General features: G+C 38.4%; 1 protein-coding gene across 2 annotated transcripts in view; it reads right to left on the bottom strand.

Moving 5' to 3' along the window:
• The window catches only part of Xirp2 (xin actin-binding repeat containing 2), a 93,560-nt gene extending 84,159 nt beyond the window's left edge, over positions 1 to 9,401 (bottom strand). For both annotated transcript variants that reach the window (NM_201989.2, XM_087651690.1), the window contains 1 exon segment: positions 9,249 to 9,401. The gene's annotated coding sequence lies outside the window, so the exon portion shown is untranslated.
• Positions 9,402 to 14,367: the final 4,966 nt, after the last annotated feature.

The following is a 14,367-nucleotide window of genomic DNA, read 5'->3' as shown; positions in this document are numbered from 1 at the left end:
GTAGGAGCATCAGGAGAAGTTCTCTGCTGTGCTATCAGGGAAGCGAAGAGAGAGACCAAGAAGCGTTGCACTGAAAGCTCTACCAGCCCTTCTCACAGTCTATTGGGTCCTATTTATACTCCCTCCTAACATCATGTGTCCTCCACAGGGTCTTGTCTTGCCACATGTTTTTCCTCAGTACATGAGTCTGATTTAGCTGAATTCCACAAGAGTCTGCATCAGCTGACATCACTCTGCCAATCTGCCCGAGTCTGTGGAAGTGGCAAGAAGCCACTAGCACACCACCAGGAGTTTTTGGTGCATTTCTCTCTGTGGAATCACGACAAATGGAACTCAAGTATTCATGTAAGGTGGATCAATACATGCGTGTCATTAGCGAAGAATCCTTCATCACGTGTCCTTTCACATGTTTTCGAAAGCAAAACATCCTCTAACCTATGTCTGCTCCAGTTAAATGTTTCTTCATGTGTCTGCTTCAGTAGAACATCATTTCATTCATGTTCCCTTCAGGAAAGCACTACTTCGTGTGCTTGCCCCAGGAAAACACCCTCTGACACAACTGGCTTTCCGAAGGAACTTTACATTTCCATATCACCTCAGCCTTCTAAGTGTTAGCATTACAGATGTGGACAACCGTACCAGGCACCCTGTTTGCTTCTTCCCCTTTTATCTGTTTTACTCTTCTTGATTTTCTTGACTCACTTATGATGCCTTGCACCATTTCACGAGCTCACTGTCTTTTGCTTTCTCTTAACGAGTTGACTGGATTCTGCCTTGCCTAGTTTGAAAGCAAGCAATGTGGTCTCCAGCTTTATTTACTAGTTTCTCATTCCTGAGTGAGAAGTCCTGTCTTTCACTTAATGTAAGTGGAGCTAAGACAGAGAAACAGAGGCCAGCAAAATGACTGGAGGTGCACTGGGAGTAGAACGACCTGAGGGTTGCTGTCAGATTCCATTGTGACTGAAGAGTCGAAGGTGCCATGAGATCAAAAACATTTTCTCAGAACATGTTGGCAGCACAACAATTAGATCAACATGTTGACAAGGTCCAGTGTGGCCATGGGTGGTTGTGGTGGTTTGAATGAGATTGGTTCCCATAAGGCTCATAGATTTTGTTTTGTCACTGGGAAGTCGAACTCTTTGCAAGGATTAGGAGGTGTGGTCTTGTTAGAGGGAGTGTTCAGTGGAGGTGAGCTTTTAGATTTTCAAAAGCTCAAGTCTACACCAGAGTCTCTTTCTTCCTCTTGCCCATAGATCCAGATGTAGAATTCTCAGTAACTTCTATGGCGCCATGTTTGCCTGCATGCTGCCATGCTCCCCACCATGACAACAATGGACCAAACCTCTGAAACTGTAGTCAAATCCCAATTAAATGCTCCCCTTTACAGAAGTTGCCATGGTCATGGTGTGTCTTGATAGCAATAGAACATTAACTAAGACTGAAGTTCCTCCAGAGGAAAGATTGGAGTCACTGGGGTTAAGATTGGTGCAGATCTTAGTTTCTTGTAGGAATGTGATGCTGACACCAAGAATGACAGAAGGCTTTTCATCTAAAGCACTGGGATAATTATAATGGAAAGAGGGCACTTAATAGCTTTCTGCAACTCCGGAGAGCACAGAAATTTAATTTGAACTGAAGAGTATGCCTGTGAAAAGTGAGGATGGTGTTAACAACAGAACAACGTACTCAATCAGGTAGACAATTCTCTCTCATAAACAGGTTCCTGGAACGTTGCTATTTTGAAAGTTAAGCACACAGAGAAACCTAAGACTTTGATCTTCTTACCTTGCTCTCTGGGAACATAATAGCAGTAATTACTATGCTACAATAATATCACTATTAAACACTAATCATGATATGAAAGACCAGTTCTTATGTAGCACTTAATATGTGGCCATTACAAATGTGGTCACCTTACAAATATGGGTAAATCTATTCTCAGAGCAATGCTGTGGGAAGAACACTACCAGCGTCTAATTTTCATTAGGTAATGGCTAGAGCTGCCCATTGGCTCAATGTCAACACTTTGTAAAGGCAAGAAGCAGAATGGTAGTCCACAGAACTGGTGCTAAAGTTCATGGGTTGACCCGTGAGGATAAGCCCATTAGCATTTCTCATTTCCAGAGCAATGTGATGTGGACTTCACATGGATTCAGACACAAAGCTTATGTGACTCTGGTCAACTGAAGGAACCTTACATATGTCAAGAGTGGTCAGAGTTCTAGAGAAAAGCAACATATTTCAGAGGTCTTTCATACATTTGTATATTCTAAAACAATGGTGAGAGATTAGGTTGGAAGGAAGAGGAGGAGAGAAAGAGAGAGATTAGAAAATCATTTACATTTTCTAATTCCTATAATCATTTTCTAACTTCAAATGACCAAATACTAAGATTGCATTTATAAATGCAATTTTATGTACCTACCCTAGAATTCCTTTTCACATATACCCTAGAAGAATAATTCTGTAGGAATTATCTTGCTATCATTTGTATTTAAGTCTTAACACAAATATTTGCATGGATGTTAGTCACACTTATTATTACACCAAAATAATAGGGTATATCATTATGATATCATAGATACTGGCTATTATTTGAGCACTACCCATGGCTCTTTGAACAGTCAAATTATTCTTAATCAAGAATATGAAAAAAATACAGAAAAATGTGGGCACACAGGTCCTATTGGATTTTACAGAAGGGAATGTAAACAAAATACAAAACACATATGCTGTGTACACGTGAAGGATAACCGAGCTTCACTGAGAGAAAGGAAATAGTTAACCACAAAGACCGGGCCAAGAAACTGTGGTCAGTTGGACTGGGCAACAAAGTAAATGAAAGGTAAAAGGAGTAACGTTGAAGAGATGGCTTATTGCTTATATTTAGAAGCTGGACTCTGGGAACTATAAATACTTGTTTTGAATTAAAAACAGCTAGTGATGGATTAGATTTCTTTTTGAGAAAGAAGACATTTCTTAGATGCAGACATATGCCTTAAGAATTTCATTTCTCTGAAATTTTGGAGCCAAAGGGTTAACAGTTGCTCAGTTCTGTATGATGGAGTGATGATGAATCTTGGGATTATTTCAACTCCAGAATGAGTCAGTGACTGAAAGTGGACATGTTCACACAACTTCATCCCTAAAAATAAATGTCTTGCATTCCTGCAGGACGCAGTGGGTGCCGCTTATTAAAGAAGTCGTGGCTCTCTTGCATTTTTAATGTACACCTTGGGAAGGAGCGACACAGAGAAAGTTCTACACACCGTCTTGCTGGTGGATTTCTGTTATCATCTGCTGCACTGTTTGTGTTCCAAAGGTGACTCTTGATGGATTTTGCCTAGCAGAGAAACACCTACCTTCTACCCTTTGCCCCTGATTTATGCAGGGACATGTGTCTGTATGCAACAGAAACATAAACAAAGCTAGGAAAAAGAGCTAAAAAAAGTTTGCAGACACCATTGAGAACCTTTGCTAATAAGAAGGAACTCACTATAATCTTTCTATGTCTGCAAACGGACTCACTTCACTAGAACAATTAGATAGACTTCAAAAATATCAAACACACACATCATTAGGGGAGCTTTAACTTCACAAAAATATTTTTCATTGCTTTCTGGACACATTTAATCATATAGTTCGTTGTCCATATGCTTTTCATTGTCTATGTAAATGTCTTAGAAACTAGCTAACACGAATCTGAATTCTTATGTCAGTATTAACTTAAAAGAAGCAAAACCCAAATCCTGCTGCTGTTGTAGTTATAATGCAGTTAGTCCTTTAATCATGACTCTGTTCCTCTAAACCCTAAGTACATCAAAATATGAAATCTACCTGCACCTAAATTCAACACCGTTAAGTATTTAATTTATACATTAAAAACAAAAATAACAATTGCCGTCTGAAAACATTTTATATTCAATCTAACTTTATTAAACTTCTGACAAACCCCAAACATGTGGTTGGAAGGTGTGAGTGATATTAATCCATGTCTTAAAACACACGAGACGTGAGGCATTACTATTAAAGCTAGTAATTACCATGTAAGACTATCTATGACAATTCATTCCAACATGAGAAAAGATGCCACTGGATCTTCCCAAAAGAGTGATAGTTCCCCAAAGTGAATTCTCATGCTGTGCTTATTTTATGTTCCGTGCACACCCGACACACTACGGAATTATATACCTTTCAGCAATCAGATACATCCAGGCAATGCCGAAATATTTCTGTCCAATTAGAAAAACAGGAAAGGAAAAGATGGCCAAAAAGAGCAATGAGAAATGACATGTTTGCAAAGAGAAACCAGCCATGGTGAGGGAGCCGACCTCATCTACAGAGAAGACACACAAACACTGGGTAAAAACCGAGCATAAGGTACCTGCTACTTTTTGAGTGTTTATAGCATATGTGATCATGTTCTCTTTTAGGTAATTTGTTTTAATTTTAGGAAAAACATGAAACACAGTATGAAAAGAAACAAAAGTCTATCTATCTATCTATCTGTCTGTCTGTCTGTCTGTCTGTCTGTCTGTCTGTCTGTGTGTCTATCTGTGTCTATTATCTATCTATCTATCTATCTATCTATCTATCTATCTATCTACCTATCAGTTATCTACCAATCTATCACTATCTATCTATCATCTATCTATCATCTATCTATCATCTGTCTGTGTCTATCTACCAATCTATCATCTATCTACCAATTTATCACTATCTATCTATCTATCTATCTATCTATCTATCTATCTATCTATCTATCTATCATCTGTCTGGGTCTGTCTATCTATAATCTATCATCTATCTATCTATCTATCTATCTATCTATCTATCTATCTATCATCTGTCTGTCTGGGTCTGTCTATCTACAATCTATCATCTATCTATCAATATCTATCTATCTATCTATCTATCTATCTATCTATCTATCTATCTATCATCTGTCTGTCTGGGTCTGTCTATCTACAATCTATCATCTATCTATCAATATCTATCTATCTATCTATCTATCTATCTATCTATCTATCTATCTATCTATCTATCTCCACAAAACAGCCAAGGGTTTACCAATATGTGCTTCCAAATGCACGTCCTATTGTGGAGCTGCATAGTGCAGGGCTACCATGCTTCAAAGACTCCAAGAAAGAGAAGTTAACACTGGGATTAAGCTCAGCTCAAGGGAGGGGGTTCCTAGGGTTTTGTCTTGAGACTTTGTATGGATAACTCATTCCAGGGTCTCTGTTCTGTACTTTAGGACTTTAAGATGTTGAACTAAACAGCCACCAGGCTGTATATCAACATGGTAACTTTTCATTATTTTGGCAATATTTTAGGTGGTGCAACTACAGTAGCAGGACTTTGACTTATTTATTGTGCGTTTCCTCGAGTAGCGGTTCTCAACCTGTGGACCCTGACCCTTTTGACAAAACCCCATCACCAAGAATATTTGCAATATGATTAATAACATTAGCAAAATTACAGTTACAAAGTAAGAGTGAAAATAATTTTAGGTTGAGGGTGACCACAGTGTGAGGAAGTGTATTACAGGGTTGCAGCGTTATGTAGGTTGGGACCACTGCCCTAAACTATTTTTAAGTCATAATTGGTGGTTTCTCCAAATTTTAAATGCAATTAAATATGAACTCACTGCCACTTCATGTATCAAAACTTTTGCCAAGGATTATATCTGCCGATTTTAAGAAAACACAATGCTTGCTACGTTCATGTCCTAATTATTCTTGCTCATTATGTTTTTACGGTTACAAATGGAAAACGTCTCTGGGGAGTAAAATTAGCAAGAGTTAGATTCCAAGGGGGACAGATAATGTTTTTAAACCTTTGATTTGCAGTAGAAGGACTGACTGTGGACATTTATCATATACTTTGGAACAAATACCTGTTCTTTTTTCTTGGCTCTTGGCATCGGAAGCTTTTGGAACATACTTGGTGATGTTGTTTATGTCATTGCCTAAGAATCTGGATCAGAGAGCAGTACCTTTCTTCAAGACGATAGGAGCTTGCTCAGAAATGCAATCAAGGAATAGAAAGATGAGTATATTCCAGCCCCTTTGTACCTCTGCATGGGGGGAAAGGCTGCAACCTGAGTTCTGCCACAGAAACCCTACTGAGTAGTTTCAGGGCTAAATAATAGGAGAAAAACTGTGAGAGTCCTAAGTTTAATTGCACACATGGAGGATGTAAAATAGTAAGATAAGGGCAGTTAACCAGTTAACACCTTTGAGATATACCAATGAAATATATTCCATATCCCCATACATATTTAATATATGATTATATTGAATAATATATTTAATACTTTTTAAATTTCAACAATCATGCTAATAGTTATATGTTTAATAATAATAATAATAATAATAATAATAATCAGTAAAAAGCCTGATTACACATCCTTTAAGGAGCCCATTTAGTACTCCATCCACCCTTTCCAGAATAAGTAGATACTTCTTTTTGTGGCCTGTCTTGTCTCAAAACTTCCTCCAGTAACTAATACCAGTGTAGGCTGATTAGAAAAACACATAATTCCCTTTCCCCAAGATTTTGCTTGAAAGTCTTTCTCTGCTCTAGTTTCCACAGACATTCTATCCACCCTTGCTGCTGGTGGCTGTGGAACTTGTCCCAGAGCTTGGTCCTCCTCTGGCTCCAGAGATCCCTTAGTCAGGAGCGGCCTGGGTAAGGGACTACAACATCACCTTTCTCCCACTGCTTTGCCATGGGTATCTCTGCCATGTTATAGTAGAGTAATTGTACCCTTTACAACATCACTATAGTGGGAAGACTGCTCTATGACCCGTTTTTATTAATTATCAGACAGGAGGAGGGTCTAGTTTTGTGAGGAGAAAGGGCCAGAAGGCTGCACTCTCGGTTTCAGGTGTTATCTGAGGCAGATTACTCTGATCCAGTCTGTAGCTTCTGGGGGAACTTCCTAAGTGAAGCAGTAGTGTCAGATGGGTCGAGTCTGTGGGATGCCCGGTGGAGTTAGGGTAATAGAAGAACTGTGTGTAATTGGAAAGGATGCAGTGTATGTCTTGTAAAACAGTATCAGGAAATAGAAAACAAAACACCTAATGCAGCCATATAGAGACCACGTATTCCTCTGGAATAGGTCATTGATTTAGACAGGGGTTTCTTGGATCTGAAAAGGGTGAAGTTTGTCAATCCTCTGCACAGGATAAGTGCATCAGTTGAACGACCCAATTTCTTTTTAAGAAATGAGAAAAAAGCAAATTACAACTTAATTAAATTTCAAAGGGTAACTTGAGTATTTTTCAAAAGACTGGAGGAGAGGCAAATAAAAAAGGACATGGTAATTATATTAAGTCCTATCTCACACAGATTGTTAATCAAAAATCTTAGAACTATATTGGTATCTACTTATTGCTAACCCTGCCTCGTAAAGTGTAGGCTCCCTGCTATCAAATAGACCTTACCAGTGGACTCCTCTAATACATAAACTGATGAGTTTCTCTGTGTGTACATGTGGTGCATGTGTGTGTGTGTGTGTGTGTGTGTGTGTGTGTGTGAGAGAGAGAGAGAGAGAGAGAGAGAGAGAGAGAGAGAGAGAGAGAGAGAGCTCAGACTTGAAATTCTTCCATTAAGCCTAATGGTTTTCTAGTAGGAAGAAACAAAGCTGTTCTGTAGAAGTTTTAATTTTTTTTCAAATTTAGCAAATCCAGAGTCAGAGTTGGAATTCTGGAACGGATTAAACAGCAGGGACAGAACTTTTGTAAATACCAGCAGGTTATCTATGAAGCTGGTGGACTTTCTCAGCGAACGCAGCCCAGCACACAGGCAGCACTGCCATTCCCTGTAATCACAGGAGACAGCAGGCACCTGTGCTGACATGGTTTTCAAGAACTTATTCTGAAGCCGTGGCTCCCATGATCATTAGAGAATGTCGACTTTTATTTTTCAGAGACTCGAGGGAAGCGGCACCTAAAAGATGCCCAATCCTGGATGAAAGAAACCCCATTCCATCTAAAAGCCAGACCGCGTCTTCACTCTAAGCAGCGTGCCGAGTGCCACATTGCAGCCCCGAGAAGCTCTGAGTGATATTTAGAAACGGATCTAGCTCTTAGCTGCTGCGCTGATACCAAGAAGGGAAAATATTCAAATATCAAGTGAAGAAGCAGAGCGATATTTAAACACACAATGCAGAGGTTCTGATTTCTGCCCCAACATTTTCCACTCCCTTTTATATTATCTAAAACTATCAACAGGTATCCTTTTATTTAAAAAAAATCCATAACTCTGAATACAGTTGAAGTAAATATTTTACTTGCCTTTTGACACTTTAACTCAAAATTTTTAAAACGTTTCAAACAACCAACAGCTCGTCAGTGACCAAATTGAGCTCTGGTAAAAATAAAATATCCTTCACTTCGGCACCAGCTGGCTAAATTTAAACCTTGCATTATGCAATCTTAAAGTGTCCTTGCTTTTCCACCGTGCCTCAGGAGAATCTCTCACACTGTCACTCCCAAATCACTCCAATCTCTTAACATCCAAACACAGAACAACAGGACCAAATTAATGTGTTCGCGGGCAATTGAAGGCAGAAAAAAATCCATTTGAAAGTGTATATAGGGCATGACACCGTCACAGAGCTATCTCAGTATCTTCTATTTGAGTTTGCAGTTACCATAATTAGGGCTGGCAGATCCAACCGACAGTACTTTAATTCTAGAAAACACACAAGAACCGGATTCTTTACTCCTTAACTCCAGTAAGATTCCCAGAGGACGGAAGCCCCCACCTGGAGGAAGAACTACAAAATCAAACTATAGCCAAGAAGCAATACCTTTCCTGCATTTCTCTGAGTACGCTGAAATACTTGAAAATATTTCAGACCCCTCCTGTTCCTCATCAAATTTCATGAAATATCATTCACACTTCTTAATCTGTATTTTTTTTTAACTTTGTGCACATGAGAGACAAAGAATTGTCAGTTTCCCTTCTGGCTGTAAATTGTAGGATAACTTTTAAGCTGTGCCTGGTTATTAAGTTCATTATTCTTTAATATTAAACGTAAAACTAATTTATTGGAAAGGGATCGACATATGGGGCCCTAAATTTCATATCCAATAATGCTAAGCACAACCCTAAGAACAGATCCAACCCGATTGTCTTCCCTCATATGATGACTATTGACTTTCTGTCTCCTCTGCTCCTCAGTAAGAGTAGAATGTTTTATAACCTTGGCACGCACACGATTGTGTTACACATACCTTTGTACCAGAATTGACCCTATCTCCGTAGAAATGCTCTATGGATTTGCAACTCTTCACTCGGAAGGTTCCTCCCTGTTTGAGATACAGCAAGTTTCCCAGTCCCCTGAAAGCAACCAGCAGAGTGGAGACCAGCTCCACCGAAGAGTCTATGAAGCAAGTAGACAGCGCTGCTGAATTTATTTTAGCCCTGTGTCCAAAGGATGCAACCTAGCATCTATTTTTAGGAGCTGAGCTCTGTATAGGTGGGGCTTGAGTCAACCACTCTTTCCAGAAGTGAGTCTCTGAGGTCATACTGCTTAGTACTGCCCTGAGCATGTATGCGCGGCTCTTACACATGTGCGGTCACTCGAACTCCCTTCCACAGCCACTACCGACTTCCCAACATAGTCTGAGAAATAAATTATGAAGGAAGTGGGGTTATTAAAGCCTTCAATTGCTTGTAATTAAAAGATAGTTTTACTCATTTAAGAGTAAAGGATTTGAAAAAAACATATAAAAAAGTAAATCTTATTTATTCTGTTGGGATACTGGTAATTAACTTGGAATCTTTGGAAGGAAACTTTGATTTTTGTTTTATTTTCTTTTATAAAGGAGGTAGGTGTTCCCTGTGTGCAATGAGCTGGCAAGGAATTTGGAATCCTCCTACATCAGATTGTATAAGCTGGAATATAGGAAGATAACCCTGGAATCAACATAGATATTTTTAATTTACAGTGTTCATATTCTTGATATGTAAAAGAATGATTGCTTTTTCAAGTCTTCTATCATAAAGCAAAACCATGCTGTAGGGTTTAGAAGGGAAAGAAGTATTTAATTAATTAATTAATTAACTAATTAACTAATTAATTAACAGCAGAGGGAAAGGAAGAAGGGGATAAGAGACTCTGAAGAGAAAATAAAAACCACATATATTAATATTAGCCTTAAATTATTTGGCACAAGATAGAGTAGGCAGGCAAGAAGTCATCTTACATGTTCCTGAGAGAATTCTATTACATACCATTGCCACTGTAGCACTTTCACAGCACACCCTGCTAGTTCAAATGGAGACAGATAGAAGTTAACTAATGTTATCCTTAAGCTTCATTCTGCCCCCATCTAACACATTCTAAATAAATATGAGGACCCTACTCACTCACCTAACACCTCTTCTATAACTTCCCTAGAGTTGTGTCCTATGTGTAAGCATCTGGACTCACACCAAACCCAAACAAAGGAAAGCATGAAGAAAGCATCTTGCTTTTATACTGTTAATTTCTTCCAAAATGCAAGTGAGCTTATAATCATATTATACCCAAGGAAGATAAGCATATATGATCTTTCATATACAATATTAGTTTTTATTTAAAAGTAGTACAACTAGTGATATTGCAGCTTATTATCTCTACAAAAAAGTTTACTCAATGGTCCTGAATGTTCCACAGGATTTTCCAGTGCAATCTATTTCAAGGTTTACTGACCAGTATGTATGGCTACTGCTAAGCATGAGGCAATCTGAAATTTAAATTACTAATATTTAGTGAGATTTTAAAATTCAGTTTCTCACTTGTACTAACTACATTTCAAGTACCCAGTCCACACCTGTGACATGTGTTTCTGTATTGAGAATGTTTTTATCACTTGGAAGTTCCCACTGACCATTGCTCACGTCACAGAGGGTCTTACCAGAGGTTTATACAAATTGTGTTCTGTTACCTGGACAAGTTGAACATTCATACACATTCTGATGCATTCGTCTTTGATTAAATTAGAGTAAGTTCAAAAGTCTTTATATGGTTGTTATCAAGATTAAATGAGACAGTAAGTTAATTATTGCATTTACAATATTACTACTCCAAAATAATATTTCTCAGGAAATCATGTTAATACACTGTGTTCATAAGAAATAGATAGTATATCTAAAATCATAAGTTATGAGACAGATTCTAATATGTAAATGAGATTAACTTTATTTTTATTTTTTCATTCTTTTATTTGGTTATTAATGATACTGTTTTGCAATAAGGTAAATTGCTCAAATATCTGATACCAGCCTTTGTCATCTCCTTCTCAAATGAAATCTTTGTATTTTAATGACTACTTTCTTGACTTGAATCCTCAGATTTCATACAATGTTTCTGATTTATACAACCTATGAAAAACCAATGATTAAAATAAATATATTTAGCGTGATTTAAATACTCTACAATGTATATATGTATTGAGGTATTACCCAGTATCCATTCATATGTAGAACTTTTATAATTATATACATTAGTTGAGATCATTGAATTAAAAATTTTAAAATGAGTCAAGGAAGTTAGCATACATCCCCTGAGGTGGTTATAGATGGCAGATAAGCATGTGAATAAGACTTCACACCATTTATCATCAGAAAAATGCAAGTAACAGCAGTGAGGTATGACTGCCTAACTGTTAAAAAGATTGATACAGCCAGTACATGGAAATAGCAAATATCTCCAAAGATTGAGTGCACTGGAACCTTCACCACTCCCAGTAACACAGTGAAAGGAAGAGCCATTGTGAGAGATCATTGGTGATCTCTCATACGACTAATGTTTCCTTCCTTATAGGCCAACTTGAAGTTAAAATGACACTTCTACCCAAAAGCCTGCAAATCGAGATAATGTTTTAAGAGATATTTACCAAAATTTGAAACAAACTTATCTGTCCTTAACTGATCAATACAATCTTGTACAGTTAGAAATTAGAATGCTCTACTCCCTCTGAGCCCCTTTCTTTACCTTTGAAATAAGGTAGACAAAACTGCACATTTGATCGCATGACAGAACAGACATCCTAAACAATACTTTTGAATAAAATAAGATGTCTTATTAAAAAAAATGAAATTAGAATTCTACTCAGTGCTTTATAAAGAAAGACATTGAGGAAAATCAAATATTAAATGTAGTGCAAAAATCTGCATTATATATGGATTCAATGTTAGGGCATTCTGGGAAAGACAAAACTATGGAAAACTAAAAGTTTTTAAGTGGAAGGGGGTGATTAGGCTGGAATAGAGGCTCTTTCTGAATGACACTGTACTAGGGAGGTGCGGTATTAAACACCTTTTAATCCCAGTGAATGGACAACATCAATATTAATGTATAGAACTATGTGATCGAAGTGTGTCAGTGTGGATTCTACAAAATTATAAGAAATGTTCTACCTGCTTAAGGACATTGATGGTGTGGTTTATGTGTGAGGAGGTAGATGGAAAATTTTGTACATTCTTTTCAGTTTTGTTAAGAATCTAAAATCCTAGATAGAGTACCTTACAAGAAATTTAATGTAAGTTCTTATATCTGTAATTTTTCTCTTTTTTTTTTTTATTTTTTTTCCACTTTTTTATTTTTTTTTATTTTTTTTTATTAACTTGAGTATTTCTTATATACATTTCGAGTGTTATTCCCTTTCCCGGTTTCCAGGCAAACATCCCCCTCCCCCCTCCCCTTCCTTATGGGTGTTCCCCTCCCAACCCTCCCCCCATTGCCGCCCTCCCCCCATAGACTAGTTCACTGGGGGTTCAGTCTTAGCAGGACCCAGGGCTTCCCCTTCCACTGGTGCTCTTACTAGGATATTCATTGCTACCTATGGGGTCAGAGTCCAGGGTCAGTCCATGTATAGTCTTTAGGTAGTGGCTTAGTCCCTGGAAGCTCTGGTTGCTTGGCATTGTTGTACTTTTGGGGTCTCGAGCCCCTTCAAGCTCTTCCAGTTCTTTCTCTGATTCCTTCAATAGGGGACCTATTCTCAGTTCAGTGGTTTGCTGCTGGCATTCGCCTCTATATTTGCTGTATTCTGGCTGTGTCTCTCAGGAGCGATCTACATCCGGCTCCTGTCGGTCTGCACTTCTTTGCTTCATCCATCTTGTCTAATTGGGTGGCTGTATATGTATGGGCCACATGTGGGGCAGGCTCTGAATGGGTGTTCCTTCAGTCTCTGTTTTAATCTTTGCCTCTCCCTTCCCTGCCAAGGGTATTCTTTTTCCTCATTTAAAGAAGGAGTGAAGCATTCACATTTTGATCATCCGTCTTGAGTTTCGTTTGTTCTAGGGATCTAGGGTAATTCAAGCATTTGAGCTAATAGCCACTTATCAATGAGTGCATACCATGTATGTCTTTCTGTGATTGGGTTAGCTCACTCAGGATGATATTTTCCAGTTCCAACCATTTGCCTACGAATTTCATAAACTCGTTGTTTTTGATAGCTGAGTAATATTCCATTGTGTAGATGTACCACATTTTCTGTATCCATTCCTCTGTTGAAGGGCATCTGGGTTCTTTCCATTTTCTGGCTATTATAAATAAGGCTGCGATGAACATAGTGGAGCACGTGTCTCTTTTATATGTTGAGGCATCTTTTGGGTATATGCCCAAGAGAGGTATAGCTGGATCCTCAGGCAGTTCAATGTCCAATTTTCTGAGGAACCTCCAGACTGATTTCCAGAATGGTTTTACCAGTCTGCAATCCCACCAACAATGGAGGAGTGTTCCTCTTTCTCCACATCCTCGCCAGCATCTGCTGTCACCTGAGTTTTTGATCTTAGCCAATCGCACTGGTGTGAGGTGAAATCTCAGGGTTGTTTTGATTTGCATTTCCCTTATGACTAAAGATGTTGAACATTTCTTTAGGTGTTTCTCCGCCATTCGGCATTCCTCAGCTGTGAATTCTTTGTTTAGCTCTGAACCCCATTTTTTAATAGGGTTATTTGTTTCCCTGCGGTCTAACTTCTTGAGTTCTTTGTATATTTTGGAAATAAGGCCTCTATCTGTTGTAGGATTGGTAAAGATCTTTTCCCAATCTGTTGGTTGCCGTTTTGTCCTAACCACAGTGTCCTTTGCCTTACAGAAGCTTTGCAGTTTTATGAGATCCCATTTGTCGATTCTTGATCTTAGAGCATAAGCCATTGGTGTTTTGTTCAGGAAATTTTTTCCAGTGCCCATGTGTTCCAGATGCTTCCCTAGTTTTTCTTCTATTAGTTTGAGTGTGTCTGGTTTGATGTGGAGGTCCTTGATCCACTTGGACTTAAGCTTTGTACAGGGTGATAAGGATGGATCGATCTGCATTCTTCTGCATGTTGCCCTCCAGTTGAACCAGCACCATTTGCTGAAAATGC

The sequence above is a fragment of the Rattus norvegicus genome, chromosome 3 (genome assembly GCF_021556685.1).
Source record: "Rattus norvegicus strain SHRSP/BbbUtx chromosome 3, alternate assembly SHRSP_T2T, whole genome shotgun sequence".
Taxonomy (NCBI): domain Eukaryota; kingdom Metazoa; phylum Chordata; class Mammalia; order Rodentia; family Muridae; genus Rattus; species Rattus norvegicus.
The sequence above is the reverse complement of the archived record's forward strand: the minus strand, read 5'-3'. Positions and strand labels throughout refer to the sequence as shown.